The 14,522-nt window shown below is 36.7% G+C and overlaps 1 protein-coding gene and 1 long non-coding RNA gene across 11 annotated transcripts in view; both read left to right on the top strand.

Moving 5' to 3' along the window:
• IMMP2L (inner mitochondrial membrane peptidase subunit 2) overlaps window positions 1-14,522 on the top strand; it is an 879,044-nt gene that overhangs the window by 313,075 nt on the left and 551,447 nt on the right. The window lies entirely within an intron of this gene.
• Window positions 1-14,522, top strand: part of LOC125930873 (uncharacterized) — a 60,384-nt gene that overhangs the window by 42,324 nt on the left and 3,538 nt on the right. The gene's annotated exons all lie outside the window — the stretch shown is intronic.

The following is a 14,522-nucleotide window of genomic DNA, read 5'->3' as shown; positions in this document are numbered from 1 at the left end:
CTTTCTCTTTCTGCCCCTCCCCCGCTCATGCTCTGTCTGTCTGTCTGTCTCTCTCTCTCTCTCTCAAAAATAAATAAACATTAAATTTTTTCTTTAAAGGATATGCTTCTGGGTCATGTTAATGTTTGCACCTTAATTAATTATTTCATTGTTTTAAACCAAAGGAATAAACAATCCACGAAAATATATTAGGAGTTGAGCTTAGGTCCAAAATAAACATTTCATAGCTTTTTCTCAGTTTACATATCTCGGGCACCATTTTAGGTTAGAGATATTCTCTTTAAAAATGGTACTTCTGCTATCCTGCTATACTCTGACTGCTATGCCCGGTTTCTCTTCTGAGCTCCAGTTATACCTCTGATTATCTACCTGACCTTTTCACTTGGATATGTCACAGCCACCTCAAATCCAACATGCTCCAGAATGAACCAGATTCTCTTCCATTGTTTTCTGTCCCAGTGAAAGATATCACAACACATCCAATGGAAGAAGCACCATGTCTCAAATTTATCCTAGAAACCTCTTGCTACCCCATTCTCATATTTCTTCTACCACAAAGTTCTTTCATCTGATTTTCATCCACGACTATCCATGTCTAGTGACAGCATCTTTATCCAGGACTACTGCTGTCATCGATTTCCCTGTCTCTCCTCATCCCATCCACTCAGTCTCACATAACCTTTTGCCTCACTGCATTCAAAGAGATCTTCTGAAAATTTAAATTTATCATCACATGAGAAGCCTTCCTTGTCTTCATCGATCTTAAGGTGAAGACCAAAACTATTAGTGTGATCTAAATGCCCTTACAAAGTCTGTTCCCTGCCTACCTCTCCAGGGTCATACCCTGCCCCTCTCTCTGCATTTTCATGTAATGTTTGAAATAAAATAATACATGCAAAGAAACCTGTAAGCTGTAAAGAACAGTAAAAAACTGAATGGCCATGAATCTACGCCCCATCTTAGGAATCACTGCATCTCCATATTTATGTGCTTCCTCACTGTCTTACTCTTCCATCTGCTTGATGAGACAGAGCCATTATCCTGAAGGTTGTGTTTTTACAAACCTTTCTCTAAAAAAAATAGAAAAATAGTATTATCAGAGAGAGACAGAGAGACAGAGACAGAGAGAGAGAGAAAGACTGGTTTCATTTACTCAAACAGAGTAACTTGCCAACACTGCACCTGAAACTTTGCTATGACTGGACCTGCTTGTAGAGCATTGAAGGTCTCCCCAAGAATCTTGGTCTGCTATATAGCCTGAGGGAAAGCCTTCTTCAGATTCATCTGCTCACTTCACTGTCTACATTCCAGCTTCATTGACTACTTATTTTTGTGTCTTGATGATCTCTTGCTTTTTTTCCTTCTACCAACCTCCTCCCTTCATAGCAGTTCTGTGTATTTCTTTTTTTTTTTTTTTTCAGATCTCACCTCATCCCTCTTAACCTTCACTCCTTATTTATCTCTCACCTCAAGCATTTCTTTTTTAATGGAAGGCTTTCTTTACCCTTCTTCCTCCAGTAACCCCAAGTCTAAGACAGTTTTCTGTGTTATAAATCTTACTAGTTCTGCGTTTCCTTTCTTTAGATGGTGTTTCATTTTGTAATTGCACACCTGGTAGTGTAAGTGTTTGATTACTGGTGTTTTCTCTCATACCCACTCACTAAACTAGGAATTGCTGTAGCATTATAATATTTTTTAGGGGATGGGCACAGACGCCGACACCAGAGTGGTGGGTGGGGAATATCTGGTGGAAAAAAAAAGTGAGTGTATGAATATGTACCTGTAATGCTACCTCAGCCTCAAATCTCCTATAAAACACAATGACCATTGTTGTCCCACATTTAGTTTCTTTCAAGATAAACTGTGAAGTTTAATGGTGTAAAGTTTTTAAAATTATGTATTTTTTCTGAATCTGTAGATACACTGTCATCAAAATAAGTATTCTACCTTGTTGATCTTCCTTCTCTGTTTTTTCCCTTTTAAATCTCTTTATTTCTCATATTCCTGTGTGATTTAGAGTATAAAGAACCTTGCTAAGTTTGAGCTGATACCAGACCTCAGGAGGTACTTGAAGAAATGAATTATTTACAACACATGAGGCTGTCCTTCACGTTTACTAAAATGGTTGTAGAAAGATCAAGCAATGAAGATAACTGAGTACTAGATAACCCATTTTTGTGATGAAAACAAAGACCTTAGGTATACATTTCTCTTTTCTCGCCATCATAGCAAATGAACACTGTGTCATCCCACAACTCATTATTGTTTCTTTTCTATATGGTGAAGTCCAAAGAGATGTTCTGTGGTTATGGTTAGAAATTTATGGAAACTTGCAAAGCCCTGTTGTTCCAGAAAGCTCAAAATAAACCATATGCTAGCCTATCCCACACTGTCCAGAGTCCTTTTTGGAAGTATATCTAAGAGCTGAGAAAATGTAACAGAGATTTTTACCAAAGCTTACATAATTTTCAGTTCTTTACACTTGGGCTTTTTCTGAGCATTTCTGAAATGTGACATTTCCCACATATTTAGACATAGTGATTTAAAAAAAAAATGCTTCTAATTGAACCTTATCAAACGTTTGCCTTTGAAATGGAAAAACCTACCATACGCTAATGGTATGGAGTGTTTAATATATACAATGATTCCTTTTGTCTTTCAGTCAGATACCCTACAAATTCTTCACTAAATCCAATTTTATTCATGATTGAGTTCACTCTCAATGGTAAATACTCTGTTTTCTCTTCAGATCGTATAAATTTTTCGCCTTTTACTCAATGATAAATTAAATGCTGGAGCACCTGCGTGGCTCAGTCAGTTGAGCATCCGACTTCAGCTCAGGTCATGACCTCACAGTTTGTGAGTTTGAGCCCCATGTCAGGCTCTGTGCTGACAGCTCGGATCCTGGAGCCTGCTTCACATTCTGTGTCTCCCTGTCTCTCGGCCCCATCCCTGCTCATGCTGTGTCTCTCTCTGTCTCTCAATAAAAAATAAACATTAAAATTTTTTTTTTTAAATGCTTAAATGACATGTTAACCTAGAAAGGTGGAAGAAGATGGTGGGCAAGAAGTGTGGGGTAAGGTGCATGTGAACATTTGGAACAACTGTGATGAATGGATCAGTACCCTTCCTAGCAGAAACCAAGTATGATTTTGACCCTATGAAAAAGCAGTTTCCTTGATCACTTGATTGTAATTTTCATGTCCAGAGATGATAAAATCATAACTGGTAGATATGTATCACCATCCTAAGCCATAGTGTAGGTGCTTTTAATAATCTTAGTACTTTTTTCAAACAGAAATTAATTATTTAAAGCAACCATTCAAAAAAAATAATTACAAAATGTAATTATTGAGAATTAATTAGTGTTGCCATTGGAGTATATCTGTCATCGTGGAGAGAAATTACTTTGTAATAAAGGTGACTAAGTATAAGACCTCAAAGTTTGTAAACTGCTAGCGTGTTGATAAATTGTTAGTTTTTTGGATACATGACATCGGGCTTAGTATGATGTTAATAGTAGGTGGTTAAAAGAGAGAGGAGCATGCTAGTGCTTGTTGATTTCTTTCTTTCTTGTATTTTACCAGCTTACTGATGTAGCTTGGTCATTTTGAAAGGTATAAATTGTTTTACCTTTGTTTTTACATATATCCATTAATATTCTTACAATGTAATAAAATGCCTTTTACCTTAAATGGCTGAGGTCTTTGGTTAAATCTCTTCTTAAAGATGGGTATCTGTGCCCCTGGGTGGCTCAGTCGGTGGAGCTTCCGACTTTGGCTCAGGTCATGATCTCATGGTTTGTGGGTTCGAGCCCCAAGTCGGGCTCTGTGCTGACAGCTCAGAGCCTGGAGCCTGCTTCGGATTTTGTGTCTCCCTCTCTCTCTGCCCCTCCCATGCTCATGCTCTGTCTCTCTCTGTCTCTCAATAATAAATAAACATTAAAAAAAATTTTTTTTAATGCGTATCTGTAAGATCAGGTGCTGTATTTGATTATGATATTCCTTGTGTAAATAACTATAGAATTTTTGCATTTTGTACATTTTTTCAGAGACAGAAATATTGCCCTTGCTCAATTTAGGAAAGCTCATAAAAAATTCACCAACATTGCCCAATGTATGGTCAGTTTCTTGGGATGTGTACAAGTGTGAACTTCAACTTGTTCGCTGGTCTTCTTGTGCCTTCAACACAAACTGGTGAGAGCTATTGAACATTCTGTTGCAAATGCTGTTGAAACCAAAACTTGTCATGTTAGACTCTAACAGATACAACTAATGAGAAAACAGATTAATAATAGAATTTTTTTTTCAAATAGCCCAAAGTATTGATTCCCTTGGAATGTTAGAAGTACTAATCTGGATTAACATTAAAATGAACAACTGTGTGAGATCTTTCTTTCTTCTAGATGCTTGTTTATAAGAATGCTTTATGATAGCATTTTGAATGGGAAAAGATGTATATTGACAATTATATACACTGGGCATCAGATGTCTGTTGTATGCTTGCAGTTCTGGAAGTGGCTTATTCCTACCTTCTGTGGAATTATGAGAGCAGCTTTATTGAGTGTTTTTACTCAGTTTTTGTCTTTATAGGCACCGACTTTTTGTAGACACATATATGCCTTGGGATTCCTTTTTACTGTTGTCCTGTGAGACTAGCAAAAGAAGTTTTAGGGAGATATGGTTTTGTACAGAACAGGTTTCTATGACTAGCGTTCCCTCTTGGGTGCTATAAAAATAACTGACTCTTACAGTCGAAGCCTACAAGAAAACAGGTAGAAGTTCTGTAACATATCCTGCTTCTTCCTTTGCTTATTGATTTCTGGGAATGAGTGTTGACTGGAGGCAGAAGTTTGTGGTCTCTTCAAGTAATGAATTGGAAAACAACTGAAATATGAAAAAAAAAGGGCAGGGATTGAAGAAGCAACGGTAATGGAATAAGGTAGAATAGTTTGGGAAATGCATATGGGTCCAAATAGAGTGCTGGTGCGTAGGAAATGGCAGTGTGGCTGTTTGCAAGGTACAGCCAGGTGGCAGCATGTAGCAAGTGCTGCTTTCTGTGCTGCAGATGCCAGAGAAAGATGTAAGGAACTGGCAAACGTTGCCTGTTTACTTGATCTCTTCTCCTCCCATCCTCCCTTTTTCCCACCTCACCACTTTCTGTGTTCATTCTCCCCTTCATCCATTGCCTCTTTCTTTATCGCATTCCCCCCCATTTCATCAAAGATCTCAATCCCCCAGTCATCTTTCCTTTCTAATGGCATTCCCAGTCTTTTCCATGCATGAGTAATTTGACCTATAAACTTGCTCATGTGTTTCTATGTAGTTCTGTCTCTTCTATCCCATTGCAATGTTGCTACATTATTTCCATTTCTTTACAGCCAGTTTTTAGAATATTACAACATTGTAGACTCAAAAATTTTATAGTTGATAATGTCCTTTTCGAAAAGTGAACCAAACATCATAACCAAAATTTGTTTGTTTTTTTAACAGAGTTGACATTTCTTCTTTGATTTCATTCACTTCACATTTGCCTGTAATTAGGTGGATATAAAATGACATTGTACATGAACCTTCCCATTTTGTGAGAATCAAATGGATCACTGCTTACCAGAAATTCAAAGAGAGCATTAATCAAACCATTGAATGACTCTTTACTGGCTATCTGATGTTGGATTCCTTAGAAACAGATACTAACATAAGGATTTATTTAAAAAGAATTTATTAAGAAAATGAGAAATCAGTTAAGGGTGACAGACAAGAAGGACAGGTCAAGGAAAGGGAAGAAGAGGTGTGTGATCTTAGGCAAAATCTCGCCAAGGGTAGCTCTAGTTTAAACTTTCATGAGAGCCCTTTAGTATGAATTATGTCTCTGTTCCAACCCATGTTAAATGAGCTGGATATCATACATATATACTTGTCAACCATTAACTAAGGGCCACAGGATTGGAGGAAAAAGGAGGTGAGGGAAGAAGCCTTGTAGGTGCAGTTTTTTGGAAGCAAAATCACACTGAAGTGTGTAAGGCAATATGTATTGTAACATGCACAGATCTGGTTGAAGAATTGTGTGATGGAATTGGGCAATTTCCTTTCACTTCCAGCCCACCACTTACTCCACTATTCTCCATTCCATTCCTAATTTTTTTTTAAATTTGTGTTTTTTTGTTTTATTTATTTATTTATTTATTTATTTATTTATTTATGGTTACAGCCAACTTCACTAATTAGAGAAGGGAGGAATATTTTAATAGTACTATTGGTAGTTATGGACATTCTTTTTGGTATTACACTAAAAATCATCAAATGGTGTTTTCTTTAAAAAATTTTTTTTAATATTTTTATTTATTTTTGAGAGAGAGAGAGAGTGAGAGAGAGACTGAGCATAAGCAGGGGAGGGGAAGAGAGAGAGGGAGACACAGAATCAGAAGCAGGCTCCAGGCTCTGAGCTGTCAGATGCCCAATGTGGGGCTCAAATTCGTGAACCACGAGATCATGACCTGAGCCGAAGTTGGACGCTCAACCAACTGAGCCACGCAGGCACCCTGTCAAATGGTGTTTTCTTAAAGATTAGTTACAGTGTGGAATCTGAACTTCCACAAGTAAAGTTGATTTACTTTTTAAATTTTGTTGCTTTAAAATCCATTGATCTATCTTGCACTTTGGATGAATATATTACCCATGTGTAATATTGTGACATCGTGCATTGGTCATTTGAAAAATATCGATTTACTGAGTTTTGTAGATTCTCCAAATGTTGATTCATTTCATTATACAGCATATATAAATCCCATTTGTTGATATCACCACTGATCTCATTAGAGAAAATTATAATGAGAACCTGTTTTGCTCACATCGGCCATTATAAATTTTTCAAGCTTTCTTTCTTTCTTTCTTTCTTTGTTTTTTTCAAAATATTTGAACAGATTTTATTATAACATTGTGGGACAATGGTTGACGTTGTAATTCTTTTTCTTTAAATATACAAAAAAGTGAAGTAGAAAGAAATTAAATCTTTTTAGCTTCTCAGAAAAATGATGGCATGTAAATACAAATTCTCAGTAAGTGATTTGTTTTTTGTTTCTTTCTGAAGTTTATTTATTTATTTTTATTTTTTATTTTTTTTCTAACAATAACCAGCTTTTTTTAAATTTTATTTTTTTAAAATTTACATCCAAATTAGTATCTAGTGAAGCAATGATTTCAGGAGTAGATTCCTCAATGCCCCTTACCCATTTAGCCCATCCCACCTCCCACAACCCCTCCAGCAATCCTCAGTTTGTTCTCCATATTTCTGAGTCTCTTTTGTTTTGTCACCCTCCCTGTTTTTATATTATTTTTGTTTCCCTTCCCTTATGTTCATCTGTTTTGCCTCTTAAAGTCCTCATATGAGTGAAGTCATATGATATTTGTCTTTCTATGACTGACTAATTTTGCTTAGCATAATACCCTCCAGTTCCATCCAAGTAGTTGCAAATGGCAAGATTTCATTCTTTTTGATTGCCAGGTAATACTCCATTGTGTGTGTGTGTGTGTGTGTGTGTGTGTGTGTGTGTGTATCTTCTTTATCCATTCACCCATCTTCTTTATCCATTCACCCATCGAGGGGCATTTGGGCTCTTTCCATACTTTGGCTATTGTTGATAGTGCTGCTATAAACATGGGGGTGCATGTGTCTCTTTGAAACAGCATACCTGTATCCTGTGGGTAAATACCTAGTAGTGCAATTGCTGAGTTGTAGGGTAGTTCTATTTCTAGTTTTTTGAGGAACCTCCATACTGTTTTCAGAGTGGCTGCACCAGCTTGCATTCCTACCAACAATGCAGAAAAGATCCTCTTTTTCTGCATCCTCGCTAACATCTGTTGTTGCCTGAGTTGTTCATGTTAGCCATTCTGACAGGTGTAAGGTGGTATCTCTTGTGGTTTTGATTTGTATTTCCCTGATGATGAGTCGTGTTGAGCATTTTTTCGTGTGTCGGTTGGCCATCTGTATGTCTTCTTTGGAGAAATGTCTATTCATGTCTTTGGCCATTTCTTCACTGGATTATTTGTTTTTTGGGTGTTGAGTTTGACAAGTTCTTTATAGATTTTGGATACTAACCCTTTATTTGATATGTCATTTGCAAGTATCTTCTCCTATTCTGTTGGTTGCCTTTTAGTTTTGCTGATTGTTTCCTTCACTGTGCAGAAGCTTTTTATTTTGATGAGGTCCCAGTGGTTCATTTTTGCTTTTGTTTCCTTGCCTCTGGAGACGTGTTGAGTAAGAAGTTTCTGTGGCTAAGATCAAAGAGGTTTTTGCCTGCTTTCTCCTCGAGGATTTTGATGGCTTCCTGTCTTATGTTTAGGTCTTTAAATTTTTAGAACCTCTAATTTTTGCTTGAAAGCTTTAATGTGATCATTGGGAATGAATATTGTCAGTGAATGCAGATCCACTTCATTTTAGCAAAAATGTCTGCCAAAAACCCAAGTTTGAATAATTGCAGTTTGTCTGTCAATTGTCCCTTGAAGTAAAAATTCTGTTACATGAAAAATGTGGCTAGTTCAGCCTGCAACTAAAACAACCACACAGGTTCTGCTTCTTAAAAAAACAACCCTTGTAGTTTAGTATGGGGCAAGTGCTCTCTGTGTATTTGCTATTCCACCACGAAGAATATAACAATGGATTGAACTCGAGTTGAAATAAAACAGAATAAAGATTTTTTCATACTCCTTCATCAATGACATTCGTTTAAAATTTTTTTAATGTTTTTATTTATTTTTGAAGGAGAGAGAGAGAGAGAGAGAGCAAGCATGAGTGGGGGAGGAGCAGAGAGAGAGGGAGACACAGAATCCGAAGCAGGCTCCAGGCTCTAAGCTGTCAGCACAGAGCCCGATACGGGGCTTGAACCCACAAACTGTGAGATCATGACCTGAGCCGAAGCCAGATGCTCAACTGACTGAGCCACCCAGGCGCACCATCAATGACATTCTTCAGTTAAACTGGCTGTTTGTTGTTTTGTTTTAATGCATGTGCATGGCAGTGAAGAGTACAATGATGACTAATACAGTTTGGTGCTGTGGCCCTGATTTATTCTAAAGTAATAGCAATTCTCCCATCAGTGCTTTCATACCATCTGTGCAAATATCTGTACAGAAAAAAGGGCAATTAACATCTTAGTGTTATTATGAAAATAATTTTGCCCTCACAGGTTCCTGTAAGGTTCTCAGGGACCCTAGAAGTCCGTGAGCTCACTTGAAGAACTACTGTTTAAGGAAAGCAACAGCTCTTGGCATTCTTCATCATGTAATCTCCTTCAGCTAGTGTCTACTATAATTTTTGCACACAAATTTCAATTACGATCCAATTTAGTCCCAGAGCAATTTTGGAATAAAATACTTCAGACACCTTTCTTCAACTTCCTTGAATAATCCTACTTTGAACAGAGCTCCTTCCTAAAATATCATTAACAGTTGTTTATATTCTCGGGGAAATTTTCCTTTGACAGATATACTTACTCATGTACAAGCCACAACTTGTTGAGGTTACCAACTTAACTACTCTTATCTCTTTGTTTCTGAGAATTTTATCGTATTTATTTTTCCAGCACATTTTTTAGTTCCTAGAGGATCAGAATAATGGCAATCACCCTTTGTGGTTTTTGAATGGTTTATCATTCACGAAGCACTTCCACATGCATCATCTCTCCCCAGCTCACACCATTCCTGTGAGGTTGGCAGGACATTGTCATTTTCTCCACATGAGTAATCCCAGGTTGTGAGAGGGGATGTGGGTTGCCTAAGGCCACAAGGAGTGAGTGATAGATCGGAACTGAGATGCTCTGTTTTCTATCTCTAGCGTCCTCCACTGTAGAGCACTATTGCTTTTCTTGTAACAATTTAAAAAGGCATTTCATACTGTTTTCCCTAGTCTAGGCAGCACATTTCTCTTATTTCCTATCACATGATGCCTGCATAGGCTGCTGACTTAGATAAAAATACCATACAACTGAAGGAATAGCAGCAACCCATAGGAGCTGTGGGCTCAGTGAAGGCCCGATACTGCTCACAATTCTGCTATAAACATGGAGGTTAATACCTTTTTAACCTTAATAAATATCAGCCAGCCCAGGTACAAAATTTTCAGCTGCAAGGAGAACTGCAGGAAACAATTTAAATAAACCCTACAGTCAATATGAGGCAAAACAATACAGAGAATGGGGATATGCTGGGTAATTAAGCATGTTACAAAGTAAAGTTGACTGACTAATCTATAATCATATGCTGGGATTAATAATACAAAAGGCTGAAGTACATGGTGAGAATTAAAAAAGGTTTCGAGGAGTTTACAATAGCAAGGAGTGTTTGCATATTGTAAAAATTAATTAAACATTAGTTTATTATATTTCTTTGTGGTATTCCTTTTTGGCCAGGAGGGTTGAGTTGAGCTTCCTAGAGTTTACTTTGCTTAATTAGAATTAAAACAAAATTGTTAGATAGCATTTTTGAAACACTGCAAATGGTAAGAATAACCATCCATGTAGCCACCATCCAGTGTTATCATATTTTAACATCTTGCTATATTTGCCGTTTTTCTTAAATAAAATATTTTGAGACAATTGAAGCTCCCCATGTGCCTCTCCTGAGGCTGTACTGGTCACTCTGCCAGAATTAATTATTAGTCTGAATTCATTGTTCAGTTTTCATAATGCTTGTTTTTCTGTTTGGCACATAAAATGATAGATGTATAGTACTTTTTCATGTTTTAATACTTTATGAAATTTGGTGTCATTTTGCAGCAGTCTTTTCCCCCTCGGTGTTGCTTTTGAGTTTTCCCATATCAACATGTGTAGCTCTGATCTAGGTGTCCAATGCATAGTGTTCATTGACTATGCCATATTTCATGTATACATTCTACTATTAATGGCAATTTAGATCATTTCTTATAGCAATACTTGGAAGAAATGTCCTAACAGACATTCGTATGTTTACTTCTTTGTGTGCATGGAAGGTATATACCTGTAAGTATACCTTTAATGCATAGAACTATAGGTACATGTCTGGGGTGTATGCTTGTTCAACTGCAGTCATCACTGCCAATTTTTTTTTTTTACTTTGAAAAACTGTGCTTTTACTTTTGATCTTGAAGCCATTTTTAAGTTAAAGAAAACTTGTAACAATAGTATAGCATTTACCTATATTTTTTAAAAATGTAGCATTTTGTTAAAATTATAATATTTGTCTGAAATTATGTGTCTATGTGTATGTGTGTGTAAACTATATTTTCCCAACCAGAACCATTTGAACGTAGGTTGCATGGATCATGCCTCTTAACTTTCTGGTACTTCACTGTGTCTTTCGTAGGACTGGGGACATTTTTTTCCCCCCAGAGTAGGTTGATGTGTTATATTTAGCTGTCATGTCTCTTTTGACTTTTTTTTTAACCTGGTAAATTCTTCAGCCTTTCTTTATCTTTTATGACATTGACATTTCTAAAGAATCAAGGAAATTATTTTATTAAGTGTTTCTTAATTTGTATATCCCGTGCTTTCTCATGATTAGATTCAGATTATGCATTTTTGGCTGAAATGAACATTAGTCATGAAATGAACATGTCCTTCTCAAAGAACTGTTCCTTATTGTTGACATTATTTTGATTATTTGGTTAAAGAGTCATTCAGTTTCTCTACTGTATTTACTTTTTTTTTTTTTTAATTTTTTTTTTCAACTTTTTTTTAATTTTATTTTTGGGACAGAGAGAGACAGAGCATGAACTGGGGAGGGGCAGAGAGAGAGGGAGACACAGAATCGGAAACAGGCTCCAGGCTCCGAGCCATCAGCCCAGAGCCTGATGCGGGGCTCAAACTCACAGACCGTGAGATCGTGACCTGGCTGAAGTCGGACGCTTAACCGACTGCGCCACCCAGGCGCCCCTCTACTGTATTTACTTTTATTCTTTTCTAAACTAATAGGTATTTGTAAGGGAATACCTTGATATGTTATTAATACCCTGTTTATAATCAAACCTTCCCCCCTTAGATTTAGCGCCTGTTGATGATGATTGCCTGAATCACTTTTTAGTATTGTAGTTGCACAAATGTGATTTTCTAGCTTCATCATTCCTTTGTTCTTTCTACGTTAAGTGATACCATTCTTTAGTAGAACCTGAAGAAATACTGTGAGCGTGAATTCATAAAATTCTTTCTCTATTAGCCATATATTGGCCTGTGAGAAAGTTAAAATGATATGCCCATTGCCTGAATCAATCTAAAACTACTCTAAGGTCACTTACCCTTTTCAGATTTATACCTCATTTACTTCCATTAAGGATTGGAGGAAGCTTTTTAAAAAAATTCCACAATCCATTAAGGATTGGAGGAAGCTTTTTAAAAAATTAAACATGATAAAAACAGGACAAAAAGGGTTAAAACATACAATTAAAGTTCTGTTATATAGAATAGAACATGTAGTGTTGTTTACTTACTGCAGTTGAACATTTATTTCATATCACAGAAAATTGGCAGCTAAGGCAAAAAGACGAACATTTAATTAGATGTGATTTCGGTGTCTCATAAGGTAAGGCATCTATAAGAGCTTAATAAAAATATGGAAGCAAGAATAAAGACTTAGGGCGGCTGGGTGGCTCAGTTAAGCATCTGACTCTTGACTTTGGCTTATGTCATGATCTCACTGCTTGTGAGACTGAACCCTGCATCAGGCTCCACACTGTCTGTATAGAGCCTGCTTGGGATTCTCTCTCTCCCTCTCCCTCTCTACCCCTTCCCTATTTGTTCTTTCTCTCTCTCTTTCTCTCTTTCCCTCTCAAAATAAATAAACTTAAAAAAAAAAAGAATGAAGATTCAATTTGAATGACATGTAACTTAATGCCAAGTCATCAGGAGGGCAATTTTTTGTGTTAAACTAACTCTTATTTAAAACTTATGCCGTGGCAAAAACAACAGCTCAAACCAGTGCAAACTAAATTTAGAACTTTTGTTTAAGGTTTAGGGTTCTAGGTTCCAACTCCAGATATTTTGGTTCACCAGGTCCTGGGAAAGGCCTGAAAATCAGTGTATTTGAGAAACCGTGCCTCTAACAACAATAACACCACCACCACCACCAACAACAACAAATAGTTGTGATTTATTGTTATTGGGTCAGTATTCCAGACTCTATAAAGAGGTTTAAAATTCTTTCAATAGTCTGGTATTTAAAGTACAATAACTTATGGGCACCTGGGTGGCTCAGTCAGCTAAGCATCCAAGTTTGGTTCAAGTCATGATCTCACAGTTCATGAGTTCAAGCCCCGCATCAGGCTCTGTGCTGACAGCTCAGAGCCTGGAGCCTGCTTCAGATTCTGTGTCTCCCTCTCTCTCTGCCCCTCCCTCTACTCACACCCTGTCTCTGTCTCCCCAAAGTGAGTAAACATTAAAAAAAATTAAAGAAGATAAAGTACTATAACTTAGAAATTTCAATATAAAAATAATTTGGGATAGTAAACAGCTAAAAAGCTAAAATGAACCATTAGAACCTACATCACCATTTGATTTAGTAAGTCAGCAATGTAGTCTTTTCTGCTCTAGCCTAATCCCCATATATCCTTAATTATTTTCATAACCTCCTTAACCCCTTCTTTAGTTTTAGTGGGTCAACACAGATGACTTTTTAACTTGTGTAGAATATTCTAAGTTACAGAAATATTTGTTATATCAACTTTTAAGCACATCCTTGGGTTTGTTTTTTAATATTCATTATTTTGTATTAGAAGGGACAGGCCACTGAATTCAAGATTTATTACTCTTTTGCAATAACTGGCTTTAGCCAGAGGCCTAGATTTCAGAACTTCTCATAGGAAAGTAATTTCCGTTGGTGTCATTGCTAACTAAGTGAGTGACTTTGACACACATAGCTCTGGCCTACAACTGGTCACCCTGAAATAATTAATTAGAAACAACAACTATTTTAGTAACTGACTGAATTCCAACCTTACAGTTTATAAACTAGGTTAATTGGATATCTTTCAACAGTAGAGACTTTCACTCCTGTTGGGTTAATGAAAATATTTTAGATCTAGCTGAAGATATAAGCCTTAGACAATTTCTGTTGTTTCTTTTAAGACTGGATAGGTGACATTTTATTTATGTTTCCTCTGACTTTGAAGTGGAAAAAACTGATAAAACTTCTGAAATTATGCTGAAAGCTCATCCCTTGGTCTCATTAAATGTAGCAAATATAGCATATAATAGCACAGATACATGTGTTCTTGATTTGCAGCTCTTTCAAGAGGAAGACATTTATTTTCGTAAGAAATGTGACATTCATAAGGGATTGAACAGCTTAAAAGGGTGTACAGAGAAATTGGTAGGACTTGTAAAACTTTGGTTTACCAGGTCTGGTTGATGCCGTGTACAAGAAAACTCTAGGACAGGAGCAGAGACTTCGTTCCCAGCTTGGAATATTTGTTTATGTTTGGATATTTATTTATAAAACCATAGAGGTATGGCTAAATCAGCTTCACATGGGGAAAGGTTGGCTAAAGGGAGAAATTTT

The sequence above is a fragment of the Panthera uncia genome, chromosome A2 (assembly GCF_023721935.1).
Source record: "Panthera uncia isolate 11264 chromosome A2, Puncia_PCG_1.0, whole genome shotgun sequence".
NCBI lineage: Eukaryota > Metazoa > Chordata > Mammalia > Carnivora > Felidae > Panthera > Panthera uncia.
The sequence above is the reverse complement of the archived record's forward strand: the minus strand, read 5'-3'. Positions and strand labels throughout refer to the sequence as shown.